The 13735-nt window shown below is 43.3% G+C and overlaps 1 protein-coding gene across 1 annotated transcript in view; it reads left to right on the forward strand.

Moving 5' to 3' along the window:
- Positions 1–224: 224 nt before the first annotated feature.
- The window catches only part of LOC124795104, a 600254-nt gene continuing 586743 nt past the window's right edge, over positions 225–13735 (forward strand). The window contains exon 1 of the mRNA XM_047258952.1: positions 225–322. The gene's annotated coding sequence lies outside the window, so the exon portion shown is untranslated. The remainder of the gene's footprint in view (positions 323–13735) is intronic.

Genomic DNA, 13735 nt, shown 5'->3' on the forward strand with positions numbered 1-13735 from the left:
GCGGCGGCGGCGGCCGGCCGAGCAGGCGGTCGGCCCGGCGGCGCGCTGGCGCAGTCCCGTGCGAGATGCGGCCGCCGCTCCTGCTCGCGCTGCTCGTGCTGTTGGCGCCGCCGCGGCTCGCGCCCCCCGGCTCGGCCGCCGCCAAGGCGCCGCCGCCGCCGCCCCAGGCGTCGCGCCTGCCCCGGACGAGCGCTGTCAGCGCCTCCCTGCGCGCCGCCGCCGCTGCCGCCGCCCCCGCGGCCGCCGCCTCCACCGCCGCCCCCGCGCCGCCCGCCTCCCGAAACCAGACCGGCAGGCCCGGAGGAGCCAGCCTCAGAGCCAGGTAGGGCCGCCTTCTCTTAGGTCAGAGGCCGACGCAGGTGCGCCACGCGGTCGGCCCGGCCTGTTACGACGCGTTCCCCGCCGTGCGTTAGTCTCGACATATGTACTCGGCGAGTCATCGTAAGTTAGTTGTCGGGGGCTACACAGTGAACGAGAATCACTTCCCCACTTCGCCAATGGCACAGAGGAGAATCTCGTTGGTACCCTACACACAGGTTGAATCGCGTAAGACGTAGCACCCTTTTATTTACCTAAGTGTTCAAGGTATAAAAAGTGATTTTCGGCACATGAAAATGGACAGAGGCATGCAATTTGATTGAAAACTTAATAAGCCCTTTCATCAACCGAGATATTGCAGATAGCATTCTTCTTTTAATGGCATTCCAGAGCTCTTGAAAAGACGAATTCAGTGACAGTGCTTGAAAGATAAAGTGGCAGGCTTCGAGTATTGCCTTGTACACACCATCAAGTCGGGCTCTTACGCCAGGCTTTGTAGTCGTATATAGGAAGAATATAGTCTTGCGATAATAAGATAAAAAGTATTTATGATTTTGTTCATAGCTGTTATTTTTTCACCGACTAAGGTATTTAAAAGCAGTCATCAGCTGCACTATTGCATTTTTTTGCGGGGGGGGGGGGGGGGGGGAGGGGGGGGGTGGAGGGCTTTACCAGTTACGACAGATTAATCTGCTATCTTCACAAGTTCAATAGTGGCTCACAATCTTTGACAAGCCGAAGTCAAATTATGTTCGGATGGTTAAGACATCCTAATTTGACGTCTGATTATCCATATTATAAGCCAGTATTGAATTTCCAGAGCTGACAGATTAATCTGTCGAAACCGGTTAAGTCCAATAAAAGATTCCAACTTTGCAACTGATGAATGATTTGACTTTGAGGGAAGAAAAATCCTTGTAGTTTTACTTTATAACGAACTGGCTAGTTACAGGTACAGCTAAAATTGTTGCAAGAGGGACTGTGTAAAAACTCCTAGCTTATCAGTAAGAGCTTTGTAAACTGTACGTCCTCATGTTCAAACGAATAGCTTTTATGGAAACATGTAAACAGTCCATAGGCTTGACGGAGACACAGCCTGGCAGGAGAGCCACACCTGTCGGTGTTTACAAACGCAGCAGCCTATTCCGGCCGCTTGCCTTTCAGTTCCAACAAATTCCTCGGATAAGTTTGAGAACAGTTCCGACGCCAACATCAATAAACTTTGTATCATTACCACTTACCGGCATTAATCACTCCCCATTTTATTCATTTCACTCGAACCGAAGAGTTTAACACTGTCTACATGCCTTCAAACATACCCCAGTCTCATTTTATTTTCACGTATCGGACGTGAGGAAGGCAATGCAGCTGTTGCCCGTTCTATCTTGAATTCTGTTTCTTTAAATTTATCCAGATGGAGTTTGGGAGAACGACGCCGCCTTTCCTTCAGGACTCACGTTTAAGTTACTTGAGGACTTTCATATGTTCTACATCCATTTCTTAAGGTCTTAGTAACACATACCTAAATTCCTTAGACATCTGCTAACACGCGTACTTGAGGACAACAAACGCCGCTGTCTTCGTAGCACACGCTCACATTTTCCAGAATTCTCCCAATATATGTGAGTCATTCATTATCTTTCCCCTCCACTGATTTCATTTTTAACTCTATATGATGTCACATTCACTTCAACAAAATTATGGTGTTTAAAAGTTTGTCATTATTCATGCGACATGGCTTCTTTTTCTTGGTTGTATATATTATCTTGCATTATCAACATGTAGTGAGAACTGTCTTTTAGTACAACAAGTGAAAGTAATTTCTTTCACGTTTCCTACCCTTGCAATAGTTTTATCGTCACCAATCGTGAACTTAATACTTCATCCAACAACAGTTTCGAACTGGGCGCAACAGTTATCTTGTAGAAAACTTACTGTTTTTCAGTCCTTTGTTTAGGCAAGTATTTAACATATGGAGCAGGAAATCTAGAAGTACAAGCGTGAATGCACCGAATCTTTTACATGCACATAACTGTCTTGTACTTACCAGCGCCGTTCGCTAAAACGATTGCCCCTTTAGTAGAAAAGGATATGAGTAAGACATCGTGAGAAACGTAAAGACAACAGCAAACTGTTGGTTTGTCAGTTTTTGTGTCATTGGGTAGGAAAATTTTGGCGTGTGTGTTAACTATGAGCAGAAATACTTGCAAGAGCATTTCTGACTACGACAGTTACCCATGAACCTATGTTTGGAGCGAGCAAGCCACCGTACGGTGCATGACAAGGGTACACAATCTACAAATACTATTTTGCTGCCTTCCTATTTCATTCGCAGATGTGGGGCGGTACGAACGACTATTAGTAAATATCTACACAACATCACATTTCCTTACCATAACTGTTAGTATGTGGTATGTTGTTTCGTTACTCGTCTTTAAAGATGCTCTCTCGGAATTTTAAGAGGAAACATTCCCGAGATTCACAACTTCTTCCTTGATCCAATTCTGAAATTGTCCGCCTGTTTTTTTTCTTTTTTTTCTCTTATAAGTCTTCTATACAGTGACATTTTAACTGATATTCCGTAAGCAAGTATTTTATTTATATAGCTACAATGAGCAACTATACTGAAGCCTTTTCGGTCCTCACAAAACAGCAACCATCATCGAGTCCGCTATCTAAAACCTGGATCTGCTTAAGCGATCTCGGTTTCACTCGGAGAATGAAGTAGGCAGAACATCTTCATCTATATTTTGTAGAGAACCTGTGAGTATGAAAAGCGGAAACTGATGTGTCACAACAGCTCTTGGGGTCAACTGATACGTGGAATCCATTAACAAATTAAATTATTGCACTTTATTCAGAGAATCAAGTAATCAATGACGTCTTTCTTCTTCAACAACTTGAATGTTGTTTCACTACTTTCTCGTTACTTGAAAATGTTATTTTGTCGATTCTGTTGTTTTAACTACGGGTTATCACTGTTTATATTCATTCAGAACCTTAACTCCCACGACCTTTCGAAGATACCACGGTTTTTCTTTCCATTCTTCTGAAATCAAGTCACTTGTCTTACGCTCAGTGTATTCTGTAGAAGGAACAATCCTCCGTTCATGCAGTGTTCATTTTAAAATACCCCTACGTTTGGGTTAGATTTGTCCACTCGTCTTCCGTTTCTGCGGTTTTGATGATCAAAATCTTACACCATCTCCATACGACTTTTCGTCTCACACCACTGTTTTCGTAAGGAAATACGTTAGACGAACACTCGGAATTCTTAACAGTTATTACAGATTTATTGAGAAGCCGAGGGCGGAAAATGTAAAATCGGTACACTATTTATTTTTCTCCTCCACTTATTATTCGATTTTTTGTTCATACTGACACGACCTTTACCTTGGCTGAGGCAAGGTCACCTTTTCTCCAAACACAATCACCAGCAGATATTGCAGTACGGAAATTTTAAATTTACGTACTTCTGTTGCCGCAGACATCGGAACACATTTTTAATTTTTCCATTATGATAATGGTTCAAATGGCTCTGAGCACTATGGGACTTAACATCTATGGTCATCAGTCCCCTAGAACTTAGAACTACTTAAACCTAACTAACCGAAGGACAGCACACAACACTCAGTCATCAAGAGGCAGAGAAAATCCCTGACCCCGCCGGGAATCGAACTCTGGAACCCGGGCGCGGGAAGCGAGAACGCTACCGCACGACCACGAGCTGCGGACATTATGATAATATCATTGTGTAGTTTAATGTTGCATAAATCTCACATAGATTTTGAAATAACATAAGGTTCAGTTATTTGTAGACATGAACATCGCCATCAGTCATACATTCGCTCTACTTACTTTCACTGGAAAAAGTTCAAACAATGTAGCTACGGCACAGTGAATAAGACAGGTGACGTGTTTGGAGTAGCAGACGGACTGAAATTCCGGTATATATGCCTTAATTTAAGTGTTTCATTGGCTTCCTAGATCGCTTTAGGCGTTCTGGGAACAGTTCATTGTTGTTTCCATCTGCAGTTGCCAGTTAATGTTTCAGCTGAGGTGACCTCGCTGTAGTCAGGACTTTTCCAGAAAAGAATTGGCCGCATTTTTCATTTCAATCAAGACTTGGCAGGCATCCACGCATCGTTATTTTTGTTCGGGAGTCAAGGTGTGAGGAACAATTTTTCACACTCTTTTCTCTTCTTCAAAACATTCTGCACAGTCTTGATGATTGGATTTAGATCTGTAGCCACAATGCTGTTTGTGACACACTATGGTCGCACGCCCTCTACTTAACACTGGTTGCTCACAACTGACTGGTCCAGTGCACAGCTATTGTTTACTTATCTTAGTTCAAGCTACCATTGTAGATCCTACGCTGATATAGCTTTCACGGCAAGAATAAAATGAGTATCGGAACTTCTTGGACAGATGATGGCCGGCCGAAGTGGCCGCGCGGCTCTGGCGCTGCAGTCTGGAACCGCGAGACCGCTACGGTCGCAGGTTCGAATCCTGCCTCGGGCATGGATGTGTGTGATGTCCTTAGGTTAGTTAGGTTTAAGTAGTTCTAAGTTCTAGGGGACTAATGACCTTAGCAGTTGAGTCCCATAGTGCTCAGAGCCATTTTGTTTTGACAGATGATGTATTTATTAAAAAAATGAACGAATGAGGGAAGTTCAGATCAAATAATACTGAAAATATAAAGACATCTGAAATACGGTTTTAGAACATATAATTTCAGTATCAGATGCATCTGCTGTATGTTACTGTGTGATGCTTTTAAGATAATTCTTACATTTTTCGAACGCCTATACATACTCTAGAACGAATACGCAGCCTAAGCCGAGATGTTATCCTCAGCAACACTTGTTTTACTGTGCGAATAGTCTACTTCAGCAGGACCGATGTTTTCAGCAAAGCGCGTTCAACAATTACATGTGGTCCTCAGAGGTCACCTCATTGCGCCAACCGAGAGTCAGCCAATCCTAAAGTGCATGTCTGGCGTTTTTTGAGGCGACAGTTGTGATTAGAACCAAAAAGGATTCAGTTGCTGAGTGATAATGATCGTTACAGGTCTAAAGAGACTAAGCATCTATAGTCATCAGTATCGTATTCACCCAAAGGATGGGAATCTCCGTCCACCCCATCTGTCTGCGTCTAGAGTGCATCCCATGCGCAAGCGTGAAAAGTTTACCAAATGTCTGCTTGACGTGAATCTGAAGCAGGACGTGGATACTAGCTCGGCGTTTGCCTCCGCCTAAAAACCACATCCATGTGCGCGGCTCACAAGTCCTTGTCGTTAATCTGCGAGGCGGAATGGATCCGGATCAGGTGACTCCCCGTATCCACAAAGCGACGCGTTAACGTACTCGGCTATCCAGGTGGGTCTCAATTGCTACAAGACTCCGTTTATGTGTCTCACCTTCCAACAAGTTTGGGTGAAATGGAAAGCTGCATAGCGATGGAATTAAATGCAGTAACTATTGACAATTAAATCTCTGGAATTTGTTACTGTGTCTGGACATCTCACAATCGATCTTCCTCCTCCTCCAATCATCTACAGTTAAAACTTTATCGTACAATCGGTTAATTCATCTCGCGTGCCGAATAAGAACAATACCGTGTACTACGTGTGCGTTTTCTTCGTAATGAGACCTGAATTTAACTTGGCCCGATCTTTAAATGAGACTGAGAAGCGCATCACGCCCCCCGCATGATTCGCAGCGGTCTACAGCCGTGGCGGATGATATTTGAAGCGGCGTGTTAGAAGGCCGAAGCATCGCGCTCACTCCGCTGCGTTGCGTAAGCGGCGATGCGCCTTTAAACTCGTGCTCCGTTGATGTAGCCACTCACGGCCGGCCCGCCGGGAGAACGGGTTAGCGGACTCGGGCGTAAACACATCATCCTCGCGCCGCCGACGACCACCTGTGTTTTCGCCCCCGGAACACCTTAAGGTCGCCGTGATTTGTTTCTGGTATCGCCCCTCCATCACAGTAAAGCTGAAAACAGGGAACGCGTCAACGCGGAATTTGCCGCTCGCTAACTCCAGTAGAATTACGCTTATAAACCACTCAGTGCTGCTTCCGTACTATATTCTGAAGTCACAGAAGTGCGCTGCACATAATTTCGCCACAGCCTTAGCTAAAAAGAAAGGTGCAGTGAACCCGGGGTGTTCATACACTGACAGAAAAAGTGGCAACGTCAAAAAATAATTGCTGCAGAGTAATGAAACTTTGGGAATACATTTGTCTAGGTAATATATTTGAGAGACTAACATTGGGAAAGCACAGGTTAATGTAAGCTGGAAGAAGTCGTAAACGCCAGACTGTTGAATGCAAGCGTGAAAACGAGCGTTCATTGTGTTGTACAGGTGCCGGATATCAGTCTGTGGGACTGAGTTACGTGTCTACGGCATTTGGCCGTCCAATACAGGGGCATTTAATGCTGTTTGTGGATGACTGAAAGTGTCGTCCGTTGACGTGTCATATGTGCTCGACCGGACACAGATTTGGTGACTGAGCAGGCCAGGAAAACATGTAGACATTCTGTAGACCAGGTTGGTCACAACAGCGGTATGTGGGCCAGAGTTATCCTGTTAGAAAACACCCCCTGGAATGATGTTCATGAATGGCAGCACGACAGGTCGAATCAACAGATTGACGTACATATTTTTGGTCCTCCCATTGTCAAACGAAATCGCACCCGAGACCATAACTCCAATTCTAGGAGCAGTGTGTGGAGTACGCAGACAAGTTGGTTGCAGGGCCTCAACCGGCTTCCTTCTAACCAACACACGGCCATCACTGGCACCGAGTCCTAACCAGTTTTCATCAGGAAACGCAATAGACCTCCATCCTGCCATCCAGTGGTCTCTCGCTTGACACCACTGAAATCGAAAATGGCGGTGCAGTCAGTGTAATGCACAATACAGGGCGTCTGGCTCGGAGATGTCCTTGAAGTAACCACTTATTAACACTTCTTTGTGTCACTGTGGTGCCAAATGCTGCTCAGATTACTGCAGCAGAAGCAGTACGATGTGCCAGAGCCGTACACCGAATACGATGATCCTTCCTCTCCGTGGTGCCACGTGCCCGTACAGAGCCCGGTCTCCAGGCATCACCGCTGCCAGCATTCAATTACAGTGGCTACATTCCTTTCAAGTGTTTTCGCAGTATCGCAGAAGGAACATTCAGCTTCTCATAGCCCTATTACACGATCTCGCTCAAACTCATTGAGGTGTTGATAATGGCATTCTTGACTGTCATCAAACCACCACGTCAAATGTCAAAGGCAAGTAACGCTCACGATCATTACAGCGTGCGTTTAAAGCAAACCTTATTTGCACCCTCATAGTAGCGTAACTAGTGCCACTTTTATGCGACTGGTGCAAAATTTCAGTAAATTTCATCTTTCAGTTGTGAAACACACCTACCAACTTTCGTTTATCTCGCACAACTTCTTCTTGATGTTGCGATTTTTTTCAGTCAGTCTATTTTACGTCATATAGACCTGTCAGCTTCTTCCCCTGCCTTGCCTTTCCCCGTTCCTGTATGCGGTCAGCTTTGTTATATGGGTTTGGGCAATGTTAATGATTCAGTTGCTGACCGGATGCCTTTCGTGACACCACCGCTCTTCCATTGATAGGATTTGTGTACCTGCTCTGCTTGAATCTAGAATAAATCTCATGTTCAAGTGAAAGAACGTTTCCTAATTTTTGCATAGCATGTATCTGTGACAGAATGTGGGTGTTAGCCTGGTGTTTATCTAGCTGGGTCACATGGACATCTTAGCTGCATGGCTGTAAATTGCACACGACTGAGGTGAGCGCTAGTGAAGTGTTTTCATTATAGTTCTGCATTTAGAAGTACAGGACTACTCTGCAATTCACAATTAAGTACCTGGCAGAGGGTTGATCGAGCCACCTTCAATCTATTTCCACTCTTGACTAGCGCAAAGGAAAAACGAGCACTTAAATCGTTCCGTAAGAGCTCTGAATTCTCTCATTTTATTTCGGTGATCATTTCTCCCTATGTTTCTGGTCACCAGTAAAATATTTTTGAATTCGGAGGAGAACGTTAGAGATTGAAATTTCGTGAAAAGATCTGGTTGCAACGAGAAACAGCTTTATTTTAACGATAGCCGTCGCAACACACGGGTCATAACCGTTACACTCTCTTAGCTTTGGTTGCGATAATACGAAAGGAGCTGCCCTTCATTGAACTTTTTAGATGTCTCCTGTCAATCTTATCTGGTAAGACTCCCATACAACACAAGCGATAATCCAGAAGAGACGCACAAGCTCAACGAAGACAGTCTCTTTAGTAGGCTTGTTACATCTTCTAAATTTTCTGCCAATAAAAGTCTGTGATCCACCTTCCCCTCAACATTCTCTTCGTGATCGTTCCAATTTAAGTTCTCCGTAATTGTAATCCCTAGGTATTTAGTGAAATCCACAACCTCTAGATTTGTGTGATTTATAGTGTAACCAAAATTTATCGGGTTCCTTTTAGTAATCGTGTGGATGATATCACAGTTTTCATTGCTTAGAGTCAGTTGTCACTATTCGCGCTATACAGATGACTCATCTAATTCACTTTGCAATTGGTTTTGATCTTCTGATGACTTCACTAGACGGTCAGTGACAGCATCACCTGAAAACGATCGAAAAGGGCTGCTCATATTGTCTCCTAAATTGTTTAGATAGATTAGCAACGACAGAGGGTTTGTAACTCTTCCTTGGGAAATGCCAGATGTCACTTTAGTCAGTTACTAAGACAGAAAACGAAGAACACAGTCGCAAAACAGACATTACTCCAAGGGCACGAACTAATTAGAAGTCGCCTATGAGGACTGGTGTCAAAAGCCTTCTGGAAATTTAAAAACATAGAATCAATTTTACATCACCCGTCAACAGCACTCATTACTTCGTGTTTATAAAGAATTAGTCCTGTTTTACAATAACGATACTTTCTGAATCCTTGCAGACTATTCCTCAATAGATAGTCCCTTTCGAGGTAATTCATGATATTACAACACAGTATATGTTCCAAAATCCTTCTGCAAATCGATATTAGTGTTATGGTTCTGTAATTCAGCGGATTATTCTTATTTCCTTTCTTGAGTATTGATGTAACCTGCGCAGCTTTCCAGTGTTTAGGTGCGGATCTTCCGTCGAGTGAACGGATTACTAAGTGTTGAGCTATTATATCAGCGTACTCTGATGAACCCTCTGCCAGGCACTTCAGTGTGATTTTCAGAGAATTAATGCAGATGAAAGGAATCTAATTAGAGGCCATGCCTTTATTACGTGATTTAAGCTGCTTCGCTACACCGAGGATACCTATTTCTAAGTTACTCAAGTTGGCAACTGTTCTTGGCAACGCAGTTGAACGCTAGAATAGTTACTTCGTCTTCTTTGGTGAGGGAATTTCGGAAAACCGTGTTCAGTAACTCTGCTTTAATGGCACTGTCTTCCGCAAAATTTCGATAGCTGTCGCTCGGTGAAGGTATTGATTGTGTCTTGCCGCTGGTGTAATTTACACGTGAGCATAGCAGTTTTATTATACAGAGTGCTTCAAAAAAACTCATACGATTTTGCAAGAATGAAGATTAAAAATTGGGGTGGATTTTAACGTATGCATCGAAACAAAAAGTTTAGCTTGGCACTAGTGGTAAGTTTTGGTTCGTGTGGTTTCTGGTAGCGGTCTCCCTGGTGCATCCCGCTCGCTCGTCAAATCGTCCATTCTCCAACGTGCGTCTTGAAGAGAGGGCTGTAACATAGAAACAAAAACCGTTTTGCGTTCTCTATTTCACCTGATACAGTTCAGTTACAGCTTCATCGAGAGTGGGGCACAGCACCTCCTACACTTCAAAGCATTCGACGATTGTACCAGCTGTTTTATGACACTGTTTAGTTAAGGAGAAATCCAGAGGGCATCCCCGTATGCTCGATTAAGATGTAAAGCGCATTCAACATTTACAGTTGGTTCACAGGGATTTACTCCTGGTGTCAGCCGAGAAGTAGAACATCCCTCAAGTGTCTTTCTGGAGTGTTTGTGTTTCAAACCACACAGAATTTAGTTGCTACAAGATTCCGCTTATGTGCTACCCCTTGGAACAACTATACTGCTGTGGCACAGTGAATACAGTAACTCACTACATGCTAGCAAATGCATGGTACGAGTTTGATTGTCGTCTGCGTCCTTGTTGTGAGGTCGGTGGAGGGCACATTGAAACATTTTTGAAAGGTAAACGACCCTATACATAATTCTTAACAGAACTCCAAAGTCTCATGCGCGTGCTTATAAATGATACACCCATATAATCGGGTGGTTTCCTTGAAAATACCGAGTGAGGTGGCTCGGTGCTTAGCACACTGGACTCACATTCGGAAGGACGATTGCAATCCGCGTCTGACCAAGCTGATTTAAGTTTTCCGTGATTTTCCTAACTCACTTCAGGCTTCCTGTCTTATGATATCCACATCGAAGGGACGTTAAACCCTAATCTACCTTTCTTCTTTCGAAAATAAACACTTTTCAGTCCTACGCATAAGTTAATATTTACTTTGATGCCTCCTACTTCACTTCTAAAACCACTAGTACGACCGTAGGTAAAGATTCCTATCCAGCGACTAGATAAAAGCGACAGTCCTGTATGACGGCCGCGCAGATGATGCCGAGCGGTCAGTAAAAACAAGCATCGTCTTGCATTTACTTTCTTCAGGCGCGATGGCAGCCTTTCTCCGCGTGGTCGAAAGATTGCGTCTTCAGCGTAACTGGTTAAGTGGCCGTGATGAATTAGCGTACAGTACAGTGTAGTGCCTGTTAGCATACCGTATCTTACGCTTCTATACTCTTTGCTAAACGGTTTGGTGCCTAATGTAGCGTAATGTTTCCGGAGGTTTTTCACGTCGGATGAATGTGCAGTTACGCAAAGTGAGATCGTAATCCGTCACAAATATCTGGATCTGCCGACATGGAGTAGAGTGGATAACTTTTTGTGTAAAGCTTATGTAATTAAATTAGATTTAAGAAGTTTTGCAACCTGACCGTTACCAGAATGCCTGTTTTATTGTCATATCGATTAACAGCGTAAAGTTACATTTAACGGCGATCAGAACAGTGAAATCAGGAACAAAGTTCACTACACATTCCACATCAAACCAACTTGATGTTGTATCCCAGAGTTGTAGTAATAGAACTGAACTCTAAGTGACAGTGCAATAACTGCGAAGAGTCCATTTGATCCAAGTTAAATAAGGATACAAACTGCCTCATTTCTATATATCAATATCACGTAATAATAATATATGATGATGAATTTCTAAATATCTATATCACTTAATAACAATAACTGATACCGGCCGGGGTGGCCGAGCGGTTCTAGGCGCTACAGTCTGGAACCGTGAGACCGCTACGGTCGCAGGTTCGAATCGTGCCTCGGGCATGGATGTGTGTGATGTCCTTAGGTTAGTTAGGTTTAAGTAGTTCTAGGGGACTGATGACCTCAGATGTTAAGTCCCATAGTGCTCAGAGCCATTTGAACCATTTGAACCAATAAATGATGATATAAAGGAAGAAAGGATGATACCAACATGGTGGGGCAAAAGTGAGGCTGAGAGGGAGGGAGAGAAATCGAGGGCTGGGGGGGCGAGCTTACTACATTATCCCAAAGAAGGGCCACCATCTGCAGTGATACATGCCCCCATCCGACGACATACTGCACAGAGATAGGAGATTAAACCCAGAATTGTCACATAGTTTAATATAAACGAAATGCATTTGCACTTGCGAATACGAACAACCATCAGCTGTATAAGGGAATGACGACAAAAGCAATTTGTACCGGACCGGGACTCGAACCCGGCTATCCCGCCTTACGCAACCGGTCGTCTTAACCGCTTTGGCTATCCGTGTACGACTCACGACCACACTCAAACTTCCATATGTCGTCGTTCCTGCGTGACAACCTGTACTCGTCCACACATTATGTAATTCTGGACAGGGAAGCACATTTCAGTTGAAATCCCTGCCTGATATTGCGGAATAATACGATATTGCAGTGCCTGTGCTATTAAGAAGAACGATGCGATGATACGTTTGGATACGCTTAACAACACAGGCGCTGCAATATCGTACATAGTTTGACGATAAGAAATTGCGCGTCACTGGCTTTTCCAATCAAATACTGGAGATAATCTTTTTTGTTTCCCACAGCCATGACTCGAACTGGTTACCTCTAGGTCGAGCTCTACTGTTGTAGAGTGTGTTACAGACGCTGGCTACAGGTACAGCCAGTGTGGTCAGTAATTTAATTCGAATAATTTACACACAGTCTAGCGGTCAGGAATGGTATTCGTCTTCTTTCTGGCTTAACTTTATTCTGTTGACGACCGACGGGATGGAGTCAGGCAGCTTTCAGACTAAATACTTCTTTGCTGCCGGAATTTAGCGATCTCCCGAACCTTTATTGGTACGGAAATGCTTTGGCACCCACGTTGTAGCGCTATAATTGCCATATTGTACAATCAAACTATTATTCTTAATAATTTTATCGATGACTTTCATTGTTACTTTCTCTAAAGATATGTTCAGCGATTGTCGGTGGGTTTATCGAATAAAATAAAATAAAACAATACATAAAATAAATCGTCATGAAAGTTCTCGTGCATGAAAATAAAATTCCTATGTGGACCGAATAATTTTGACTCTCATCGAAGAGTACCTCATTTAATCGTCTTCGCCTCGTTGTCCGACGGACAGCTCGTGGAAGAATAATGGGAAACACAAAATGGTGGCAGCACGTAATAAAATCATTGAAAATTCGTGAAAAATGCTTTCTTCCCATGAGGCTTGTAATCGAATATTGCACAATATTAAATACAAATCAATAAAAAAGTTTTTAGCGATATAAATATAAAATAAAATAAAGCAGAGTCTGAACTGGTTCACGAATACCTAAGATGAAGAAAATGAGTCATGTACAAAAAGTATCTTCTAACGATGTTGGCTGCGATCAACATAAATGGAGGTAGATTTCGGAAGCAAAATCGAAATATTGACTTCAAATGACTTACAATTACGAGAAAATTTGTCATAGACAGTTTAGTAAAGTCATAGCAGGTATTCAATGTCGCGCCTTGATCATTCAATTTCTTTTTCAATATTTAACTGAAATTCATACATGATGTGTTTTACTATGTGCACCATCAGATAATGAGAAACTGTAACTGAAGATAAATATTGTGGCAATTTAAAGGACAAGGAAGTACAGATCTGGTGTGTACTGCATATTAATAATGAAAATAAATTTCGTGAATAACTATGTCATCACGGAATTTTTTTTTGGAATAAAGCCGTCTAGGCCTTTTAATACATTTCTTTCTTTATAACGACGCGCTGGTTACTGATGTCAT

This window comes from Schistocerca piceifrons, chromosome 4 (assembly GCF_021461385.2).
Source record: "Schistocerca piceifrons isolate TAMUIC-IGC-003096 chromosome 4, iqSchPice1.1, whole genome shotgun sequence".
In the NCBI taxonomy this organism is placed as follows: domain Eukaryota; kingdom Metazoa; phylum Arthropoda; class Insecta; order Orthoptera; family Acrididae; genus Schistocerca; species Schistocerca piceifrons.